This window comes from Xenopus tropicalis, chromosome 5, assembly GCF_000004195.4.
Source record: "Xenopus tropicalis strain Nigerian chromosome 5, UCB_Xtro_10.0, whole genome shotgun sequence".
In the NCBI taxonomy this organism is placed as follows: Eukaryota; Metazoa; Chordata; class Amphibia; order Anura; family Pipidae; genus Xenopus; species Xenopus tropicalis.
Genome location: NC_030681.2, coordinates 139,710,998 through 139,736,216, shown reverse-complemented (window position 1 = coordinate 139,736,216; position 25,219 = coordinate 139,710,998).

Genomic DNA, 25,219 nt, shown 5'->3' with positions numbered 1-25,219 from the left:
GGCAAGAGTGGGGTGGAGTGAAAGAAGGATCTGGGACAGGTAAGAGTGGGGTGGAGTGTAAGAAGGATCTGGGACAGGCAAGAGTGGGGGGAGTGGGAGAAGGATATGGGACAGGCAAGAGGGGGGCGGAGTGGAAGAAGGATCTGGGACAGGCAAGAGGGGGGCGGAGTGGAAGAAGGATCTGGAACAGGCAAGAGTGGGGGGAGCGGGAGAAGAATCTGGGACAGGCAAGAGTGGGGTGGAGTGAAAGAAGGATCTGGGACAGGCAAGAGTGGGGTGGAGTGAAAGAAGGATCTGGGACAGGCAAGAGTGGGGGGAGCGGGAGAAGGATATGGGACAGGCAAGAAGGGGGCGGAGTGGAAGAAGGATCTGGGACAGGCAAGAGTGGGGGGAGCGGGAGAAGGATATGGGACAGGCAAGAGTGGGGGGAGCGGGAGAAGGATCTGGGACAGGCAAGAGGGGGGGGAGCGGGAGAAGGATATGGGACAGGCAAGAGGGGGCGGAGTGGAAGAAGGATCTGGAACAGGCAAGAGTGGGGGGAGCGGGAGAAGGATCTGGGACTGGCAAGAGTAGGGTGGAGTGAAAGAAGGATCTGGGACAGGCAAGAGTGGGGGGGAGTGGGAGAAGGATCTGGGACCTCCGAACCCTGATACAGAATTGCACCATTACATGTTCCAACAACAGCCAATCACCAATACCTGTACTTTCTATATAATGCACTATTTCACTCGTTCTAAGCTTCAAAGTCACTCTGCAATACCAAATCCAGCATAAAATGCTTGGATTCAGCCAAACAAACAAAATCTGTAAGAATACTTACCAGTCTTGTGTACAGTTCCACAGCCTGGTTTATTTGTGTCATCTACGGCATGCAATCAGCTCTTCATCCATGTGCATTGAAATATTATGTAATGATGACCCATGTTGATGCCATATATTAATGCCACGTCTTGACGCCTGCACACATTGTCTGAGCCCACAAAAGGACAACAGGAAGCCTAGGCCAGTCATTATTTATCTTTATCACTTTGCCAAAAAACCATACTTGTTTCTGTTATTGTTCTTCAGCTGCAACCAGGATTGCTCCTCAATCTTTCATTTGTCTGCCTTCTGCCTCTACCCATGTCTGGTTCCCATTGTGATTCTTGCTACTTACACAGATCTGAATTTGCCAGACTACAATTTGTTTTAGGCTGAAAAGCTTTGGAAAACTGAAGCGATGTGTTGGCCTTTTCCCCAGCGATTCATATTGTTGGCATTTTGGTGAGATCTATAGCAGGCAACTAAATCTCTCCATGGGACATCAGCCTTACCCTTTGGTTACCTTGCCTTTGGGTGAGAGTGCTTGGGCTGTTATTCATCACTTGATCCTCCTGACAGAATCCTGGAATTGGTGCGTTCCAATAACCTGGTAACAACTGTATCTAGTCATGCGCCATTTTTTTCTGCTATTTCCTACTTGGGAAACATGCTGAGATGTGAAAACAATTTCTAAAGAAGTAAAAAAGTAAATAAGATCTTATTATCTTTTTGCAAACCTGCTCAGATTCTATCCCTACCACAAGAATGATCATGCTGTTTTGCTGCTGATCAGAGTCCACATTGCTTTTCATAAATTCATAAGATATGATTGGATTTCCGTGCCTTCGGGGGTTTTACTTCTGTGGTGTCTCAAGGATCATTACAATTCAAATTAGGTGAAAGCTTGAATGTAACAGTCATAAAGAGCGGTAAGTATGATTGCTGGTTTAGGTCATTAACATTCTCGAAAACCGGAATGAATTTTAATTAGCTAAAGGCAGGTAGTGTTGTTACTGCTTGACATAACGAGGATTAATTGCACCTTTTTTACAGGGAGCTTTGAAAACATTCTTTCCTTATAGTCAGATTAATATTTATGTTTGCAAAACAACTGATTAAAATGTTCTTAAAGTCAAGCCGGATAAACTTTCAGTAAATAAACTTATGATTGGGGGAATGCAATGTGTTGAGCTCGGGGTGACTGATTCAAATTGGCAACAAAAATTACTTTGAAATATATTTGTTTATGGCAGTTCGCTAGAAATTGTAACTTTCACTATGATGCCAAGTGATATTGCGTAGTGATGGGTGAAATAATTCACCAGCGAATTTCCACGTTTTGCCATTGGCGCAGCTGTGAAATTCGCTGCCTGACTGTCGCCCGTGTCAAAAACAATGATACACGCAACAATGTTTTTTTGCCGCACAACATTTTCGCTGTTCTGCAAATCTTTTTTTGCCGAAGCAAAACGGGACAGATTCGCTCATCACTAATATTGAGTGATCTTTACCTCTTGTATTGGTTATTGGTAGTGATGAGCGAATCTGTTCCGTTTCGCTTCACCGGCGAATCTTTCAAAAGATCCGCGAAACGGCGAAAAATTCGCGAAACGGCGAAAATGTAGTGCGACAAAAAAAATTTGTTGCCCGGGGCTATTATTTCGTCGCCCGCGGCTATTGTTTTGTCGCACCGCTATTGTTTCGTCGCCCGCGGCTATTGTTTCGTCGCGCGGCTATTGTTTCATCACACGGCTATTGTTTCGTCGCCTACGGCTATTATTTTGACGCCCGCGACTATTCTTTTTTGACACCCGCGACAATTTTTTGACGTGCGGCAAATTTTTTCATCCGTTTCGCGAAGCGTGGAAATTCGCTGCGAATCCATGCCTGGTGAAATATTTCGCCCATCACTAGTCATTGGTTGTTTTGTATGTTTAATATGTTGTATGCACCAATTATTGTACAGCACTGCAGAATATGTAAGTGCTTTATAAATATGTATTATTATTAATAATAACAAAATAATGATAAGCCTTAGAATAGAAAGCCTATCTATTAAAGTATGATCGGCTCCGAATACAAAAAAAAAACGTATTTTTTTCTAAGTTTTTGTACCTTGCGTAATTTCACCTATTTTTTTCATTATTTTGTGCAACTTTTTCGGACTGTGCGTTAAAAATTACGCAACAAAATCGTATTGTCACAATGAGTACGAACGTTTTAGATTCAGTATTGTGACTTTCCTTGGGCCAGGTTGGAAGGTTCAAAGTCAGAAAGGTTTTCTCACCGTTTCCAATCGTTCAGACACGAAAATTTTGCGACTTTCGGATCGCCAATATGATATTATCGTGACTAATACGATTTTTTCATAAGCATTTTTGTGATATTTGCGATCATCAGAAATTATCGTATTTAATCTGAATTTTTCCCATTTCGGGATTCGAACTCGTACTTTGATGAATAGGCCCCTTGCAAGTGTAAATTGTTTCAGAATACCTTTCTTACATCACTTGGTGGGTACCTCAGGCAAAGAACAAAGAACAAGCCATCAACAGACAAGGGCAAATCCAGGGATCCCCTGCATATATTGTGTCAAATACAATGTTTGAGGGGCACAACACCCCCAAACCGTTGCGTTTGGCATAATATATGCAGGGGATATTCAAGCTTGGAACTGTTGGTTGCTTGTTTTTTATATGATATTGGTAGGTTGCTGATCCTCAGTAATGTTTATATAACAAAGTAAAGGTCCAAGAACAAAAAAACTTAGTTTGAACTTGTAAAGGCTAAGTAAAGTAGTATTTGGGCAAACCCCCTAGCGATTAAAAGAGGGTAATGCATATAAATATAAAAGACTCCTTAACCACTCAATCAATCCATTAAAGCATTAACAACCCCATATGGACAGCCTAACGCGTTTCATGCTGGGTAAGCATGAAACGCATGAAATATTTATAATGTTTATATAATGTTTATATTCTCAAAGATGATATTGGTCTGTGTCTACTCAGAGATCCCATCTGGGCCAGATTCCACTGGATAATAAAACTTTTTTCCTAAATCAATGGGGTCAATGGGGCCGGATTCAATATGATGAGAAAGCTCATCTCCTTACTTAAGTCCAGATTATCCCATACATCCAGATGCAATTCAATAAGAAAAACTTATCTCACTGAAAATCACATGAAAACTCTATTGCAGTCTATGGGAAAAAAAACTGGAACTCCTTAAATTGAATCTGGCCCATAAGATGTGATAAACCACAAATGTTTTTCTCATGGAACTGAATCTGGTCTTTGGACATTTGTTTCGCGGATTTTTCACTGTTTCGCAAATTTTCCAGCTAAGCAGAATAGGACAGATTTGTTCATTACTACTAGTATGTACTGTATCTACATATAAGGTACTCATTGGATCTTTTTTTTCGAAGTTATATGCTTTTAACCACTAATTGCACCATATTGGATTTGGATCACCATATTGGATTTGGATCACCATATTGGATTTGGATCACCACATTGGATTTGGATCACCATATTGGATTGGATCACCACATTGGATTTGGATCACCATATTGGATTTGGATCACCACATTGCATTCGGATCACATTACAACAGCCCTCGTTACTTTTCTTTAATATTCATTTATGTAGTTAAAAATCTAGGAACTTTAGTTGGCCTTTATTTTCATTTCACTCAACCACTCATGTCCATTTTAAAAAAAACAAAAGCCAACAATAACAACATACATATCAGGATGTATGATTGAATTCTTGACTTCTATTAAAAAGAAATCCACATTTAGCCATCTGGGAAATTGCTTTTGATTCCATTTCATCTCCGTCCGGAATCCTCAGCAGGGATCTATATGAATGATAACTCTTTCACACTGAAATTGGCTCACAAGCTGGAGAAAATGGACCCGTTGCCTTGGGCATAAAGTCTTTTACAGATCAGTACTCAAAGTTGTTGTACTAAAGCAGGGGTTCATAGAGTAATGGCACATTATGACACAAACTGCCGCGAGCTGCTCTTTAGGTTTTTTCCTTGACTGGGTTTAATTAGCTTTGGCATCCTCTCAGAAGTTCATGGAACCCATTGGAATTCTTCTACACAGAGTGGTGTTGTTTATAGGCTGTTGTATTTATTGAATATAACAAAACTCTAAAAATGAGAATAATATAAGCACTTTCTGACCTTCTAGGTCTTGGCATAAAACAACAAAAGACACAGACCAACACATACATCAATTATGTTATTGACAAATCTGTTAAAATGCTGCAATCACATATATTTTATAAGTGCTGAATGGCAATATATATATATAGAGAGAGAGAGAAAGACAGATATTTTTTCAAAGTTTAGTTTTTTTTTTAAAGAGAAGGAAAGGTATTATCAAGCAGGGGGTACCTTTGAGTGTGTGATCCTCTTCCTTCTTTGCGCCATTTAGAGAACTTTAACAGAAAAGTTGGCTTTTTTCAATGTACTGCATATGTGTCGGCCCCGGGATCACAAAGAAAGAGGCAGGAGGAAGAGGATCACTTGCATGCAGGTTAGAGTTGCCACCGGTTTGGTTTTGACTGAACCGTTTGGCTTTCCTTAGGCCTGTTTGGGTCTCAACTGTCTGTTTGGTTTTCAGCCTTGTGTAAACCTGAACTATAATCTGGACAATAAATCAAAAATATTTAAATACTGAGATTTTTTTTTCTATCAACATGGTTTAATTATCATCAAGTTCAATTATTTTTCTTATTATTACGGAAAGAAAAGGCACATTTGAGAGCTTTTTGGATAACTGGAATAATAGATCCCATACAATTAAAGGATTGGATTTATCAGGAAGAATATAGACAGAACTAGTGTTGTTAAACATCTGGATTTGAACCGAACATCCCAGTTTTCCATTAAAGGAGAAGGAAAGGTAAAAACTAAGTAAGCTTTATCCAAAAGGTCTATGAAAATAGAGCCATAAGCACTCACAGAATGCTAGAGTCTTCTATCAAAAGAAACAGGATTTGCTTTCTCTTTGTTTTCCTGTGCCAGAGACACGCAGCTCCCTCCTCTCTCTTGCTCCCCCCTCCCTCAAGAATGCTAAGAACCCACTCCCCTTCCCTTAGGAATGTGGATCTGAGCCAATAAGCAGGAAGCTTCCACATAGTCTTACACACTGTGCATGTACACGGGTCTTGGTCTCGGTGCAGGAGCAAGGCATTATGGGAACTTTCTTTACAGAGCTCAGCGGTTTTTTTTCCCATGAGGCTTCTGATCATCTGAAAAGGAGAAATATGCAGGTTTGAGATTAACTCTTTATTAGCCTTTCTTTCTCCTTTAAAAATACTGAACAGAATTTCAGCCAATTGTAAGTGATGCAGTAACCACACCCTGGCATCATAACCCCACCCAATGTGCCTGACCCTGATGTCATCACGGCCACCCCTAGCTTTAATGTCCCACCCTCAATAACATCAGCCCCGCCCCCTTTGTTTGGGTTTAACCACTGGCAAAAGTGCCAACCCTAATGCAGATACCCCAAGCCAGTGCAGTTTTCAGGTAAGTGATTACAATCACTGCGGGGGACCTAACATTTGGCAATCCCCTAGTTATTATATCTTTCATTCAGCATGGCTGGAAATTGTGCAGAGAATGAGTAAAACTAGAAATAGCATGAGTATCAATTACATTTTTTGCATCTGTAGCCTCATTTTCCCAAGACACAAGGGTGGCACTTTCTTTTTTCTTTATTACTGTATATACTCGAGTATAAGCCTAGTTTTTCAGCACCCAAAATGTGCTGAAAAAAGTCACCCTTGGCTTATACTCGAGTCGGGTGCCATGGGTCCCTCTAGACTAGCACCCTCTGTCCTTTGTGTGCAAATTAGGCCACCTGCAACCAGACCCTCCAGTGCCCTGGCCTAGGCTCCCACTAGCAATACTTATTTCCCCTTACATCCCTCCGGGACTGGGTCTGCTGCCAGTTTTCCAATGTGCAATGAGCATGGGGTAGTACTCATATTGTTTTTGTTGACCCTCTTATCCGCTTACAGAGCTAGTTTACTGTTTTTCTTTGAAGTAAATATTGAATAACATATACCCCACTGATGCCTCAATTAATGTCATTTTATTGGTATTTATTTTGATTATTGAAACTTAGCAGTAGCTGCTGCATTTCCCACCCTAGGCTTATACTCGAGTAAATAAGTTTTTCCAGTTTTCTTAGGTAAAATTAGGTACCTCGGCTTATATTCGGATCAGCTTATACTCGAGTATATACGGTACATATTTAGGAAAAGAATAGAATAGGCATAACTCTGTTGTGTTAATGTGCAGGAAAACGAAAGTGATTGCAATGAAAATTGCCTTGCTCTATTGATTTCTACAAACAGAAAAAAAACTTTTGAATTTTGATTTTTGTATACACCTCCCATTGACTTATAAAGAAGCTTGTGATATTTTCTATTATTAAATCTCAAAAGTTCAAAACTGGATTTCTAAAAAATTCTAGATCTAGCCTTAAATGTGTTAAATCATGAAAAAAAACAGAATTTGTAAAATTGCTAAAAAGGTCCTGTTGGGTCTGTATATTTTGTTAGGCACACTTGTTATTTCAAAACCTCAAACAATGAAAATGTAGACCAATTGCAAATTGGCATTCTACACTCACTCACCGATTAACATCACGAAACTAAGGCCTCAGAAAAAACTGAATCAGCACCTCTGTCCAGGAACAGTAACACCAAAAAATACAAATGTATCAAAGTTATTGAAAAATTATGCACTGATATTCAGTGTTTGCTTCAGAAACCCTACTACAGTTTATATGAACAAAGCTGCTGTGAAGCCACGGGGGCAGCTACTAAAATAGGGCTGAATGGCACAGGTTACATAGCTTATAACAGCTCTATAAAACAACATTGTATTCTACAGATCTTATCTGTTATCTGCTGTGTAACCTGTCTCCTTTTTTCAGATTGAATGGCTGCCCCCGGGGCTACACAGCAGCTAATTTATATAAACTATAATAGGGTTTCCAAAACAAACACAAAACTTTTACCAGAGCAGGGCAACAGTACATTATATACTAATTACTTTTATTGCCTTGTGTGTGCTTCTGTATAAAATTTGTTTCTATGCAAAACCGGAAAATTAATCTAATAGAGGAAACAGTGCAAGAAAGACTAAATAGGCTCAATAATTATGAAATATATTTACCATTAAATGGATTCGGTTTTATTAGCTATTATTTTTAGTCCATTTTATTAGGCTAAGTACTATATGACTGATGTAAAGCTAGGGTTGCCACATGTCCCCTGTGGAAAGCCGGGGCAGGGGGCATGGATAGTGAGGTCACAGGGTGGGACAGTGACATCATGGGGGCAGGGCTATGATGCAGCAATCACAATTGGCAGGCAGTTTTGACCTAGACTGCCCTTATGAAAACTGGACTGTCTGGGTCAAAACTGGACGGGTGGCAACCCTATGTAAAGCCAACATGTCACCACAATTAATACTAATGAAAGACAATAAACTAAGTTTCATCATTGCAGGGCAGGGCAGACTAGGAGTCAGGGCAGGCAGCAAACAACAGTGGTGTACTGGCCTGCTGGGAGTTCAGTTTTTCATCAACTCTTTTCTACCTACTCCAGGTTCTACTTGTGTTTCATTTATTCCCAGCAGTGGGAAAGGTAGGAAAAAGTTAGTTTAGGAGTCTGAGGTGGGGCCATGGGGTCAGGGGGGTGCCTGAAACCACATTTATTGCCACTGATAAGCAGGGGAATCTGAGGAAGCTGTTATTTATATAGAGCTGGCAGGGGAGATTCTCAGAAAGAATTTGCCCAGTGTAAATGGCAGAGCAAAGCTAAAGCTAAAGGCCAGAAATAGAGATGTTCATCCTGCACCCTGTCTGCCTGTGCTATCCTCTGCACTCTGTGTATCCCCACTGCATTGCTCTGCGCTCCCACACAGCTTGTACAGCAATAATGTAACAATCAGAACACTAAGGAGAGTACAGCTGCCCTCACACAATTACCCCTGAATGTGTCTTTTGGAATGTATAACATGTTTCCCATAGACTTCAGTGAACTGACACCTAGTGGGCAGAACAGTGCCTTTTACTTGATATAATAATCACTTACATTTGAACAATAAACTTATCAGATAAAGATGCCATGGGGTTTCCCAATAAAAAGAAAATGTTTTAGGGCTCCAGCTGGTGGGCCCTTATTATTAGGTTCTATGGAGTCCCAGCCCGACACTGGCAAACAAATGGGCATGAAGTCAATAACCTAACGAGCAACACCAATCAAGGTTTAGGCAAGGAACTGTAGGACAGTGAAATGTGGAATTTCGAAGTAAATCCATGCCTGCTGCAAAAAGTTTGCTCATCATTAATAATAATAATATCATGTGAACATTGATTTACTATACTAACCCTACATGGCAACTTTCCATAGTTCTTACATTGCATTTGTCAGCTAGAAGAACAGCTTGATAGGGAATGGACTAAAAAACAATTTTACTGCAAGTTGCCTTACTTATTCCATTATGGATTGGAGTTGCTTTGCAAAACTTCTGTGAAAATTCACCGCCGCAGGACAAAAGAATAGCCGCGGGCGACAAAAGAATAGCCGTGCGACAAACGAATAGCCACAGGCGACAAAAGAATAGCCTTGGGCGACAAAAAAATAGTCGCGGGCGACAGAAGAATAGCCACGCAACAAAAGAATAGCCGCGGGCGACAGAAGAATAGCCACGCAACAAAAGAATAGCCGCGGGCGACAAAAGAATAGCCGTGCAACAAAAGAATAGCCGCGGGTGACAATTTTTTTTGACATGCAACATTTTCGCAGTTTCGCAAATTTTTCGCCATTTCAGATTCGCTCATCACTACTGACGATGAATAAACTGCCCTATGCCCCTTAGTGCTGTGGCTTTCCGATACCCCTCTAGTAATATATGTAGCAGCCTATAATCTTAATTTTAGACATCTTTCCAAAGAAAAGTTTTTTTTACAAATGTCAGGAGTGGCAGGTAGTTTATTATTTGCCCGTACAGGTGGCAAAACAAACATATCTGTATCTAGCAGGCGAGTAAATGTCACACTATACAGAAATATAAATTCATTTATTCCATAATGCAAAACAAACATAATGCTGAATAAAGAACGGCGTGTTTATTCTTCAGGATTTCAGTGTGACAACGCCAATTAGGCGCACTCGTAAGTGCTAATTAATTAGGAGATATGATAAACATGATGGATAGAAATTGTAGATGAATCATATGAATGCTTTGTGTGCTCATTTGTCTGTCTATAAATCCACCGGGAGTACATTTATTGTACAAATGTTGTTGTTAGTTTGCATAATATTTTACCTACTTAATTAAGGTACTGTACAAACTAACAAACATATAGATATCATCATTTATTTTCATATTGTTTAACTCCTAAAGGTACACATTACCAGTCAGGTAGATTTGATCCGGACAGCCTTACTGAAAACCGTGTTGGCAAAACCGGACAGGTGGCAACAAGTGATCGCGACAAATGTGTTTCACAATTTTCTTGCCCTTTTGCAAATTTTATGGCAAAGCGAAATGGCAAGAAAATTCGCAAAACGGTGAAAAATTTGTGAAATGCATTTGTTGTGCAATTTTTTTTGTCATCCGCAACCACTTTTGTTTGTGACCCATTTTGACGCAACTGCGACTTATTTGATGCGCCAAATTTTTACGCGGCACAAGTTTCACTAAACAATTTGCCAATGGCAAAATGCGGAAATTTGCTGCGAATCCATGCCTGGTGAAAAAATTGCTTATCCCAAGCAGCAACCCTAATTCCAGGGGTCTCCCAAGCACTGCCCATTACCTATGAATACAGTATTGCTGAACAGGCATAGCTGTACCCCAAGGAAGGCACACATCTTTCTGCTTCATTTTAAGAATGTAAAGAGTTACCCCTTTGGGCAAGCTATTAAATCAGCTGCTTTGCAACCCCTTCCTATCCTGACTCATGAAAATATGCCTTGAATACATTCGTGCTGCTATGACGAACCTTTAAGAAACTAAAAACTACTCTGACAGTCACTCAAAAACACTGTTATTAGGAACTCATTTCAACGAGCACAACAAGGCTGTCTGAGAGGCTTTTTGGCTGAGAGCATTTAGGAAACTGTCAAGAAAGGCACTAGTAATGCTGTAAGTACTGAATATATTTTAAAGTTTAAGGACAACTATACCCCCAAACAATGTAGGTCTCTATTAAAATATATTTAATAAAACAGCCCATATGTAAAACCCTGTTTCATCTAAATAAACCAGATAAGACTTTTTTAGTAGTATGTGCTATTGGGTAATCCCAAACAGAAAATTGCCTTTTTAAGTACTAAGGGCCGCCCCCTGGGATCATTCAATTCATGGTGCACACAAACCATGGGCACACATACATGCTAGGCCCAATCAGCCAATGAATGGACTGTGTTTTGTTTTTCACTCCCACAGTACTTCCTGTTACAGTTAAAGCTGCATTATTTCCTGTCAGCTGATCTCTGAGGGAGCACACAGCCTATCACTAAATGGCGGCTCAAGGGAAAAGAGCCCTAGAAGCTTTCTTTGTTTGTTTAAGATAGCAGCTGCAACTTTGCCCAGTCTTTATGAATGACCCCCAATATCTTGCCCTCTCTACTTCACCTCTCCAATATGGAACTTCTACCTAGTGCCTTTACCTCATTCATGGGGTTCCAGCTCTCTGACTTATGTTCTAGGCCCCAGCACACCCACCCAATCTCTCCCATTATATAAGCCAGGGACAAAAAGTGGTCTCACTACCCCGGGCTAAATGGTGCATCTCCCTTCCACTTGGCATAGTATACAGCTTGGAAACTTTCTTAGCAGCAGGGAAAGTTAACCAATAGGGTCCCTACACCTATAACCCTTTGTGCACTGTAGATCTGTTAGGAACTCCCTGGTTTAGAACTGGGCACCTGGTGAGTCCTGGCTGCTGCTCCTCAAGGTTGAGCCACAGGACCTAGTGTGGATGGGGTAAGTTATATGAATGACTGGTTCTCCCTTCTCTATTCTCTGACCCAAGTTCTCAATCGAGCTGCAGGCAATAGTCTAATTAAAGGGCTATTTAAGCCTGCCAAGGCCAGTAACCTGTGCTAGAAAATTAGCCTTTCCACTGTGACTAAGCCTAGTTCTTGTGTGTGTTCCTATTTCCTAAATTCCTGTTCCTGCACCTAGTATCCTGAAGTCCTTGATCCTGTCCTGTTAGTCTGTTCCTGCCCTGCCTTATTCCCCATATTATGACTCCTATGACTGATATTTGATTCTGCCCGATTCTGCCTGCCCTGCCCTTCAGCCTGTCTCAGGGACTTTGTTTTTCATTGCTGCCTGCCCAGACCTCTGCCTGCACTTGGACTTGTTAATTGTTTCGCTGTATGAGGTTTGTGTTTTTCAGTTTTCTATGGTTACTATTCTGAACCCCAGTTATATGCAAATAGTAATTTAGCAGCAATTAGCTCTTTATAACAGACCAGTGAAATTAGCAATTCCTAAAAAGATCATAATATCTGTATTGGTGAGAGGATGTCAGAGCAGTAGAATTTAGGTTTCTGGTTACATGTTGGGAACTCCACCCGGAAATAACACAACTTTTTTGAAAAGTAAACATAATTTCAAGCAACTTTGGAATATACATCAATTAAACAATATGCAGCCGTTTTATGATTTTTAATAATATGGTTTGGAATAGTTCCCTAAGCCCCTATCTGATCTGGCTGACTACTCTGAAACTTCAAAAAGTAACAGTAGTCGACTGTCCTCAGCCTGCCTTCAGCCTGCATCCTCCCAATCCCACAATTCCCTGCACACGTGATGTCAAGAAGGAAAGCAACATCACAGTGCAATGCATTGTGGGTTATGTAGTTCCTGCATGCTGTCTGTAAGCTGTGGAGAAATTGTTACAATTTGTAACATCTGCGTTTTAGTCCCTCCTCCCCTGCCAGGATTTCAAATGATGCAGAAAGAGAAGAACTGTTTTGCAGCTGGATTTCAGCATATAAAAATTGTATTTATTTATACTTTTTGAAGAAACAGTGACAGGGATATTAGGGGTTTCTGTGTTGTGTGGGGCTCTTTAACAAATTTAGGTTTGGAAGCCAGAGTTCCCCATAAGAAATGCAGGGTTGTAAGTTGCTTGTCACCTCATAATTCTTCATGAAATAAAACAGTTGTCACTAATTTTAATCCCATGTCCAGGGGTAATAATGTCACAGGTGTCCTTTTCTTAGTGCCAGCCCACCTATGGGTTGGGCTCTTCTTACACCACACAGGACGTAGAAAAGGAAAAATATATACAATGAACTGACCCTCTGGAAACCAGTGACTCTTGTACAGAATGCAGAATAATGAAAGACTATAATATCTAATTTTCTTTTCAAAATAATATTTGTGTTGAAGAGCACTGTGTATGTGAAACCCTTATTTCGCTTTGCTGCTTACCACAGTCACCAGATCCTATTTATTAGAATAGAGACACCAAAGTGATGGGGTTTTAAACAAAATACACACAGTGGACCTGAAAGCATTCCAGCTTTATTTGTTCATCAATATGAGACGGACATAATTGGCACACTTTGTAGGGTTTTTTTCCTTTTTTTACTCGGAAGGAGGTTTGAATGACAGTAGGAAAGGTTGCCAAGAGAATCCCGCACTGCACAAAAAGTCAATAACTCTATAAGGATTTGTGTAGAAATGTAGTTAATAGACAATGGCTTGAGGTTGAGGTTAGGTTTCGTGTTTTCAGTATATACATAACAATAAATATCATGTACTTTGTACTCCATTTGGGCAGCTGCTGACAGTTTCACCTGGCTTCAGTACTTTTCCTGTGCCCAGTGTCAGACTGAGATGACAGGGGCCCACCAGAAAACCTTTGGAACATGGGCCCACTCTCAGAACTAATTTCTCCTCTCCTCCCTCAAACACTTTATTATCCTAGTCTCTTTTCTCTACATACTATACTCTATTCTTCCATCTATCAAGCTTCCATGTTCCCATACAGAAATAGGGAATGACCATGCAATTTGCTAAATAGTTAGAAGCAGGAGGGCCCACTGGCACCTGTGCAGTCCGACACTGCCAGTGCCATAAATAGAAATTTGCACGTGTTGCGAAGGGTTAACAGCCTTTGATAATGTACAGCTTTTACTGTTTGCTTTTGCTTTAATCTTTGGCTTAAAGATTATCATTTGCAGCCTTTGGTTTGGCTTTTTTTACTCCCTTGGGACATCACAGGTTGTAGCTCCCTGCAACCCCTAGGAGCTGATTTACTAAGACACGAATTCGAATCCGAATTGGAAAAATTCCGATTGGAAAACAAACATTTTGCGACTTTTTCGTATTTTTTGTGATTTTTTCGGCGCCTTTACGACTTTTCGGAAATTGTCGTGACTTTTTCGTTACCAATACGATTTTCGCGAAAAAACGCGAGTTTTTCGTAGCCATTACAATTCGCTCGTATCTTGTCGCGACTTTTTCGTATTGAGCGATTGTAAGCGGCGGGCGAAACTTTCAGACTTAGCATGATTTTGGAAGCCTCCCATAGAACTCAATGGCACCCTGCAGCTCCAACCTGACCCAAGAAAAGTCACCATACTGAAGCTTGAATGAATCCGAACGCTACGAAAAAATCGCAACATTTTGCGCAACTTTCGGAATGGCTACGAAAAAGGCGCGACTTTTCGTGCAAGTTTTAACGCTACGAAAAAATCGCCAGATTTTGCGCAACATTCGGAATGGCAACGAAAAAGTCGCGATCATTTTCCGAAAAAATCGCCAAATACCGATCATTATGAAAAGAACGCAATCGGACGCATTCGGCCGGTTCGTGAGTAAGTAAATGGGCCCCCTAGTAAAGCATACTTTAAAGATGAGTCCCTCTCTTAGGATGGGCCCTTGCATTATAGGTGGAGGAAGGGTTTTCCTCTCTGATCTCACACAAACAAGCAATTAATCTCTGACATATAACCATCTCTTTGGAGAATATTTGAACAAAGTGCATTAAATTGGCCAGTGAATAGCTCACAAGTAAACTCTCATGAGGATGATATTGGTTGGATATTGGAGGCAATATATTACAACCAGTGGATAATATTTAATCAAACGTTTCCAATCCATGAGTTCAGTGCCTTCCAAGTGAGACTGTTGTGGGATGTAGCACTATCCCTAACACTTATGTCCCTACTCTGCCAGGTGGCACCCAGGATACTAATCCTTCTCTTCTTCTTGTTGGAGCTTCAGGCTGCTATCTAACTACCCTGAGCCTAACATTCACTCCTAGAGTGAGTTACAACAAAATATACCCTGTCACTAGCTACTCTTACTGAGGTCTACCTCTGCATCAAACTCCTTAGCAACTTCTACTCCCTCCAGTAAGTAGGTTCCAAAGAGGCAGACCCTCATGGTGAATTTCCTTTTGAAGACTTGGGACACCTGACACCCCTGGCCAATGCAGGCACCACCAGAGGACTCTAACCTGGAAAGGAAAACAGCTCGCCCCTTCCAACTGTGAACTAATTCTGCCCTGAGCTGGGATTTACCCATATGGGGTGTACCTGGAGAGGAGGACCCTTACTGTAGTTTGACCCATCCTTTCTGCAATCCAATGGTTCAACATTTCTATAACTTCCAGCCTTGTGATTTAGATACACTAAATTATCACCTCCACGATATCCAGATGAAGCAAAAGATACATATAGCCAATAAGCATTTTATGTATCTGATACCATTAGGTCAAAGCACAAAACAATGTAGGAACCTGGCTCTAGTTCTCATGAACATGAATCACACATTAACTACTTTGTAGGTAAATGATGAATCAGGCTCTTTGACTATAATTAATAGATTAAAATCATTTTGAGGAGTATTCAGATGTAAAATCATGAAGCTCATTATCAGAATTGTATTTGATGGCTAGAATCTTTGGCTTGCTAATGCAACTCATTTAGTTTATTTACTTTTCTGAGGGTTTGGGCTTTGTTCCAACTGGAGGTACCTGAGCAATTTTTCCTGAAGCACAAAAGCAACTTCAATCAAAAGGATATATTAAAGGACCACTATACCTAGTTTGTTTTGTTGCCTTTGTATAATGGAAATATTGAGAACTCATTTATGTTTTCCTAATCTTTTATAAAGATCTTACTTCAACACCTGGCTTAATCTGCCCTTGTGTCTCGGGATGGCTGGTCACAGGCTCCCTTACTCTGTCCTTTAGTTCTGCTCTCAGTTTTCTTTAATGGAATAGGAAAGTTTAACCTCATAGCCCTTGGCTGAAAAAGTACTGAAGGGGCAGCCAAGAAGATACAAATAGAGAGCTAGAAGGCTGACTGGCAACATTCATGCATAAGTTTTTGGTGGCAGTGCTCAAGTGGGACTGTAAATTGTATTAAAGAAAAAGTAAAACTGGTAGTAAGTAGAACTTCCATCTACCAGTGTTGGGGTTACCACTTGGGCACTCTCTTCAAGGAGTTTCAATGCTCTCCCCATGTCTGGGTTTCTCCCACACTCCAAAACATACAGGGACCTGGTAAAGTTGACCCTACTGTGTGTGAATGGGATCTTAGACTGTAAGCTCCGCAGTCTAAGAGACTGATATGAATGATGTATAATCTCTGTAAAGCGCTGCATAAATATATCTAAGTGCTATATAAATAACAGCTAATAATGGTCTTCCAACTGGTAGCATTACTTTGCATAGGTTAACAGGTAATTCATCTTTAATACATTTGTGAGCTTCTAGCAAGGATAGTGCCTCCTTATTTGTATCCCCCTGTCATTTCTGATTGGTATCCAAATTCAAAACAGTACAGAAACCTGAACAAGAAAGACAATACTTCTGTGCAGTTATCCACAGTATTTTAACCACTGTAGGTCTTCTTCTGGCCACCAAGGCCCCAAATACAATAGCCACCCCCTAGATTCATAAGTGAGTTAATATAAAGTGACAAAGAATTTCCAATTTTTGACTGATGGACAAGGTGCAAGGTGTTTTTACTGGCTTAAAAAACAGCAGCCTTACCAGTGCTCTTGTTTCTGCTCTTGGAAATACTGCATCTATTTTGCCCAGAAGATAGAAGGTGGGATATGCAGGGGAAAGAAGTAGCATTTTCTTTATTATATATCCGAAAATGTATACAGAACCACTTGGTCAGTAGCTGTAGTTTAGTAAATGATCACAGATTAGTTTATCAACCAAAAGGAAGAACCAGGGTAAATGATGAATCATATTGGATGTATTTTTGGAATAACTTTTTGACACATAGCTTCCATCACAGCAATTCTAACAATCCACATGTATGGCCATACTGGACAATATGAGGCCAAGTGGCCCACAGTATTGCTCCTCAGATAGCTCAAATGTCCCTTAGATTGATGTTTATATTTACTTTCCTACCCAATGTGTCAAAAAAAGACAAGTACATGCAAACATTTTAGTTTAAAGCCCAGTAGGAGAACCCAGTAGGTGAACTCAGTTTTTTTTTTCCATTGACCTATAAAGTCGATGCTTAAATATTGGTAATTAATTTGACTTTAATCTTCATCTAGTCTTTGAAGGAAAGTGATTTCATTTTCTGTAGTCTGTACATTGCTTTTATGTCATATCCAGAAACATGCCCATTGATAACATCCAAATTTTTTCCTTTTCCTATGTTGAACATTTGTATTAGATACGCCAAGTAAGTGTTGGTAAACATTTGAAGGTTCAAGCAGTTCATCTCTTGAACATAATTAAATTGTGTTATTTTATAGGTTTTCACCCCAATAAAAATGTAGTACTTATTCTCCCTTCATTAAATATACATGTACATGGTACAATGACATCAATCAGTGCATCAGCCGTGAACGTTGTTAATAGAATTAATGGCAGCTAACATGAATCCAATGTGCAGGGTTTTACATATGAGCTTGTTGATGCAATATATTTTTATTTATAGAGACCTACATTGTTTGGGGGTATAGTTTTCCTTTAATACTAAATCATGTGTGCTATTATATGGCCAAGAGAACTCCTCTGAGGTTGAGGGAGGGCCCAGAACAAATACTCTATGGGCCAACAGCTTTTGAAGGCAAAACTGGTCTTGGGCTGGTAAAAGAAACACATGCCTGGGTGATTACTTGGATGTGGAGCATTTTGGGATGGAAGAGTATGAAAGAAATATTCTTATGTCCCTTTGCATGATAGAATGATACCTGAGTATATTATAGTGTAACTTCAAACAAAGAATAAATCTGTATTTGTTTTTGACAGTTATTTATAACTTGGGCTGCCTGGTAATTACTGTTTCATTTACTAAACATACATCTACTTGACAGTTTTTGTTCTTTTGGAGCATTAACTCCCATTTAATATTCTTTGCACTATAGTTCTGTTCCTTCTTGAAATCTTCCCAGCGCACTGGGATCTGAATAAACGACATGAGGGACAGAATATCATAACACTGGCATTGTGCGTTTCAAGGAAATATTCAACTCCATACAAAGTATACAGGGGACAAATAAACAGAGGACACAATGAAATACAATAATCAGAATATAACTGACTGAACTGCTAAATACAAGAAGAGGTTCCTGTTCGAAAGAACTGCATCCGGAGCTGGGAACACATTAGAAAAGGACTACTGTAGTGTGCATTACATAGGTGGAATATGGGTATTCTTTAACACAGTTTTCGTTTGAGCAGATGTGGGTACAGTGGGTACAAGGGACCTGGGGGTTTCTGGATAAGGAATCTTTCCGTAATTTGGATATCCTACCTTAAGTCTGCTTAAAAAAAACATTTAAACATGAAATAAACCCAATAGGGCTGTTCTGCCCCCAATAAGGGGTAATTATATCTTAGTTGGGATCAAGTACAGGTACTGTTTTATTATTACAGAGAAAAGGGAATCATTTAACCATTAAATAAACCCAATAGGGCTGTTCTGCCCCAATAAGGGGTAATTATATCTTAGTTGGGATCAAGTACAGGTACTGTTTTATTATTACAGAGAAAAGGGAATCATTTAACCATGAAATAAACCCAATAGGGCTGTTCTGCCCCCAATAATGGGTAATTATATCTTAGTTGGGATCAAGTACAGATACTGTTTTATTATTACAGAGAAAAGGGAATCATTTAACCATGAAATAAACCCAATAGGGCTGTTCTGCCCCCAATAATGGGTAATTATATCTTAGTTGGGATCAAGTACAGGTACTGTTTTATTATTACAGAGAAAAGGGAATCATTTAACCATGAAATAAACCCAATAGGGCTGTTCTGCCCCCAATAAGGGGTAATTATATCTTAGTTGGGATCAATTACAAGTTACAGTTTTATTATTACAGAGAAAGAGGAAATCAATTTTTAAAATCTGAATTATTTGATTAAAATGCAGTCTATGGGAGTCAGGCTTTCTGTAATTTGGAGCTTTCTGGATAACGGGTTTCCGTATAACGGATCCATTACCTCTATTATAATAAATACAAAAAACAGTGGCATAACTATAGAGGAAGTAGACCCTGCGGCTTTAGGGGGGACACGGGGCCCTAGACCTCGGGGTCTGCTTTCTCTATAGTTACACCACTGGTTTTAAGGCTGAGCAGTAGGGTAATGAATAATGGGAATACACCTTATAATTGTAGTGGGATTCCCATGTGTTTAGTTTTAATATAGAGCCATGGAGGTGCGGCTCCCATTGATGCATATACCCCTGTGATATCTGATATGGATACATGCCCTTGCCATTTGTATTCTTGTGTATATAATCAATCTCAGTGAATATGTAATTTTCCCATAATGCTGTTTAATCTCTTGCTTACACTGTAAGACACACTGGCCATTTAATTCCTTAGTCTCCCCTATAAATCATTTTGTCATTATTAAATAATGTAACGCGTTTATCTCCAAAACCTCCCGCATGAATTGTTTTTAAATAAACAGAATTGACAGACTAAATGAATGTGTATCCAGTGCGGTATTTGCTCACAAATGGAGCGCGCTCATTTTTTTCAAAGATCTTCCGACAAATTAAAGAAAAATTGCAGAAAGTAATGAAAATATAAAAATATGACAAACCCTAAAGGCTTTTGAAGATTGAGCGTAATGACTTATAATGATGAGGGCTATACGTCTTGAGCACCGAGGGTTTCGGCACTGTGGCTTCCGCATAAAGAAAATGAAAAGGACCATGAATCTTCCCGTATTTGCTTCAGAGCTGACGAATATCTGCTTCAGTTAAAATGCTGAGATTGCTACTAATTATTGGGTCGATGCATTAAGGTGCAGTATTAATGAGCTTTTATGAGTCTCGCGGCTACCCTGAAAGATAATAAAGTGATACAAATGAATGTTGAATGCCCACAGATATCCGCACCATCATTCCAATTAGTATTTCTTTCTATTCGTCTAAACAGAATGAAGGAACCCGATATCATCATCTCTGGTCTGTCTGCAAGGTTTTCTACTAAACCATCAGCGTGCTGTAAATGGAAACAGAAATGGCGGAATGAAATCAGTGATGTATACATGTTTGTATGTTATTGTCAAGCCCACTGGACCAGGGGTGGGCAAACTTTTAGGCTCAGGGGCCACATTGACTTTTAAAATTTGACAGCCGGGCCGGGCCAGCGCTTACATGCAGTCTTGACGCCAAGTCTCGTGTGATCAGACTTGTGGAGTCGGGACAAAGCGAGACACATCAATCCGCGGATTAAAATACCAACGGCCCGGACGTGGCTCATGGGCCGTAATTTGCCCACCCCTGCACTAGACCCTTACAGGGGTTTCGGAGGGGGACCAAGGAGGACCAAGGGGACCAAGGAGGAGGCAATGTTTAGAACCAGGCAGGTAATTCTGACCTGAATAGCCCTACCGAAAACTGGGCTGTCCAGGTCAAAACCAGAGAGGTGGCAACCTTAGCGCCATTGGGTAATACTGAATAGGAAATTGGTATTTTAGGTACTAAGGGCACACAAACAAGCCAAGGCACACATACATGCTAGGCCCCATCAGCCAATGAATGGGCAGAGTTTTATCTTTTACTCCCACACTACTTCCTGTTACAATTAGAGCTGCATCACTTCCTGTCAGCTGATCTCTGAGGGGGCACACAGCCCATCACTAAATGGTGGCTCAAGGGAAAGGATGTAAAAGGGCAATATTTACTGATATATATTCCAGTTTGGTGAGATTTTTTAATAGACCAATAAATATGATACAAACTATCTGTTGGTTTTTATAAGAGTATAGTTTTCCTTTAACTACACTGCCACCAATGTTTCCATTGCCAGAAAACCAAGTGGCATCTGTGGGCGCTGCCATTTTGAAAACCATGCTGGGGAATGCTACTGACAGTTATTCTTTCAATGCTCAAAAATGTTATTTGTAACTTAAACCACTAGTGTATTTGTACTGAATTGTAATCTCCACAGAGTTCCCATCCTTTCATATAAACAGCTTGTGGTGCTAGGTGTGCCGTTAGAATATTGATGACCAGAATATCCCAAAGGATATATACAGGCCAACAAGGATGGAACAGAAAGATCTATAAATAGAGTCTCATTACAGAATGTTGTTTCCAGACCTTAAATATGGAGATAGAGTACAGCTATGGGATCCCTTATCAGGAAAGCCATTATCCAGAAAGCTCAGGCCATCGCCCATAGACTCAATTTTAATCAAATAGTTAAAAAATGTTTTTTAAATGATTTCCCTTTTCTCTGTAATAATAAAACAGTACCTGTACTTGATCCCAACTAAGATATAATTACCCCTTATTGGGGGCAGAACAGCCCTATTGGGTTTATTTAATGGTTAAATGATTCCCTTTTCTCTGTAATAATAAAACAGTACCCGTACTTGATCCCAACTAAGATATAATTACCCCTTATTGGGGGCAGAACAGCCCTATTGGGTTTATTTAATGGTTAAATGATTCCCTTTTCTCTGTAATAATAAAACAGTACCTGTACTTGATCCCAACTAAGATATAATTACCCCTTATTGGGGGCAGAACAGTCCTATTGGGTTTATTTAATGGTTAAATGATTCCCTTTTCTCTGTAATAATAAAACAGTACCTGTACTTGATCCCAACTAAGATATAATTACCCCTTATTGGGGCAGAACAGCCCTATTGGGTTTATTTCATGGTTAAATGATTCCCTTTTCTCTGTAATAATAAAACAGTACCTGTACTTGATCCCAACTAAGATATAATTACCCCTTATTGGGGGCAGAACAGCCCTATTGGGTTTATTTAATGGTTAAATGATTCCCTTTTTCTCTGTAATAATACAACAGTACCTGTACTTGATCCCAACTAAGATATAATTATTCTTTATTGGAGCAAAACAATCCCGTTCACAGGTCACAGGCATTCTGTATAACAGGTCACATAGTAGTCTGATTGCCACACTAAATCCTTCTTTCTCTTTTACCAGTGACATATCTACCATACAGCAGTCGGAGGGGGCAAGGGGGCCTGGACGAAGGGATTGGCTGTATGGGATTTTCCCCCTCTCAGCCCCCCTATGAAGATTCAAATTTTCTACCCGCTAGTGTACAAAAATTCTGTTCCATTTTTATATGCCTATTAAAAAGAGGGTCACTTCCCATGCCCCTATACACAAGTGTTAAAGCACTAAGGGGTGCAAAATGTACCTGTGTATGTGAATGGGTGCAGTTGTTATGCAGCGCACCTTGTGCTTGTAAATAAATCCCAGTTTGCGACTGGGAGTGTGTAAGCCTAAGCACATAAATAAGAGGTAGAAAATGAAGAGTAATGAGTGTAATTTTCAGAGCAAAGGAGGAGTAAAGAATGATTAGGAGACGTATCCCTGCACATAGTGCATGTGTGTAAGGAAGAGTTAGTATGAACGGGGAAGGGGTTAACAGCATGAGAAAGATTCCCTTTTCTAACCAATAATAAGTGGAACTCTTTTTATTGTATCATATTGATTCTAAGTAGCGGGTTCATGATATCCTGGGGTAGAGCTTTGCTCACTGCTGCACACAGAAATCAGAGGCAAAATCCACTATATACATTATATAGCAGGCCCGCGACCAGTTTATACAAAGGTTTTCCCAAATGAAAACAATTAAAATCCTGTCCTTAACTAATATCCAAGTGTTTTCTGTCACTATCACAGGGTGAGAGCATTGTTACCAAAAGCTTAGCCAAACACAAAAGTCATGGGCAACAAATAAACCCCATTTCTCAGGGATTCTCTTACCCTGTATCGGCTGTGCTCTTATAAATAGAACTAAATGTTTAGAATAAAAAATAATTCTATTCTTTCAGAAAAAACTGTACAAGCAAACATCTAGGTGTAAGTGTATCTCTCATTAGCTCCATGTGCCTAATAGATTCTGATTAATGCTGCTACATTACAGCACCTCATATCCCGGGGTGAGAGCCGTAACAACTTGCTGGATGGCTGTCGAGGAAAACAGTGGCATCCGTTCTTCTGTTTCTCAGGGAGCCAATTTATTACAATTATTATATGTATCGCTCCTGTCAGAAGAGCCGGATTATCTAATTACAATACACAGTAAAACATTAAACATAATAGCCTGTTGTTTATTTGCTGTTTATATATATTAAAATAATATTAAAGGCATAAGGAGTCACTTTTTCCCATACTGAGTTGTACGTTAAGCCTAATGCTTTAAAGGTGCTTTAGTCAAAATGCACTTTTGTGCCACCATAGGCACCGGCCCAAAATGCTCCCCTAGACTGTGGAAGTGACATCACACATGCCTGTGACATCACTTCCTTTGCGCATGGTGTCACTTCCTATGCACCATTGATCTTGGACAGAACCATCAAACCCCCAGCTCTGCCGCCAAATTTGGCCAGGAACATCTCGTGGCGGCTAGGACAGGTTTCTATTATTATTATTATTATTATTTTTTAGAGATGTAGTGAACTGTTCGTCGGAGAACTAATTCGCACGAAAATCGGGTGTTCGCAAGTTCGCAAACTTTTAGCGAAGTTCACAATTTTGGGTTCACCTTAGCTGGAGCCAAATTTTGACCTCTCACCCCAGAGCCAGCAGATACATGGCAGCCAATCAGGCAGCTCTCCCTCCTTGACCACCCCCGGACCACTCCCTTCCATATATAAACCGAAGCCCAGCAGCCATTTTACATTCTGTCTGTGTGTGCTTGATGAGTTAGCATAGGGAGAGAGCTGTGCAGGGGTTTAAGGGACAGTTTAGGTAGCTTTGCTGAGTAGTGATCTACTTTCTACTGCTCTGTATGTAGCTGCTGGGGGCAGCTGTCCTGCTGATCATCTGCTGTAACCCAATAGTCCTTGTAAGGACTGCTTTTATTTTCTGATTACTGTTACTCTTCTTTTCATTGTGTACTGCAGCTCCGTCTGTGTGTGTTGGAGACAGGTGTGCTGCTCCGAGTAGTGCACTAAGCACCAACCACACATTCACATCATTTTTTTTTATTTCTGTTTTTTTACTTTGCTACTGTAATTTATAGAGCCCAGTGCTATTAGTCTAGCTGTGTTGGGGACTGGTGTGCTGCTCCTAGTAGTTCACCCCCAGCACCAACCAGAGATCACTTTTGTTTTATTATTGATTTTTTTTTTTTTTTTATTTAACTTACTGTTCTTTAACATGTCCAGTGCTGTTTGCTGTTATTCATAGTAGTGCACCAAACACGTTACACATAGTAGTGACATTGCATTGCAATAAAATCACCTGAGCGATGTTTTTCCACCAGCAATAATATATTCCGTATCCACTACTGCGGCGTTTTGTCTTTGCGTGTGAACCGCCTGTAACCTTTACACGACTTGATTGGCATGTAGACGCCGGACGTTTTAAAGCAGTTTATTACACAAGTTTAGGAATGTAGTGTGATTTCTGCCCTTTACAGCACAAAACGCAACGCTGTGTCAACAACGTATTTTTCAGATACATTTTTGCCCTTGATCCCCCTCCTGCATGCCACTGTCCAGGTCGTGGAACCGTTTAAAAAACTGTAAAATCAGTTTTCTGGCCAGAAATGGCTTTTCTAGTTTTTAAAGTTCGCCTTCCCATTGACGTCTATGGGGTTCGCAAGTTCGCAAAAGTTCGCACTTTTTGGCGGAAGTTCGCAAACGGGTTCGCAAACTTTTTTTGTGAGGTTCGCTACATCCCTATATAGGCACCCAAGGGCTAAGATTTTACATGTCCAATCTGTTTTTTGTTTCACATTCTTACATCTCTATACAGATCCATATAACGTATAGTTACCCCTTCCTCATATAAGTAACTTATGAAGATGTGATTTTTCCATTGACGACTAAACGGAATTGTTTGACATTTCTGTAGTCGAGCTTTAGAAACGACTTTGTTTCATTTGCATAATTTATTAATGAAGATTC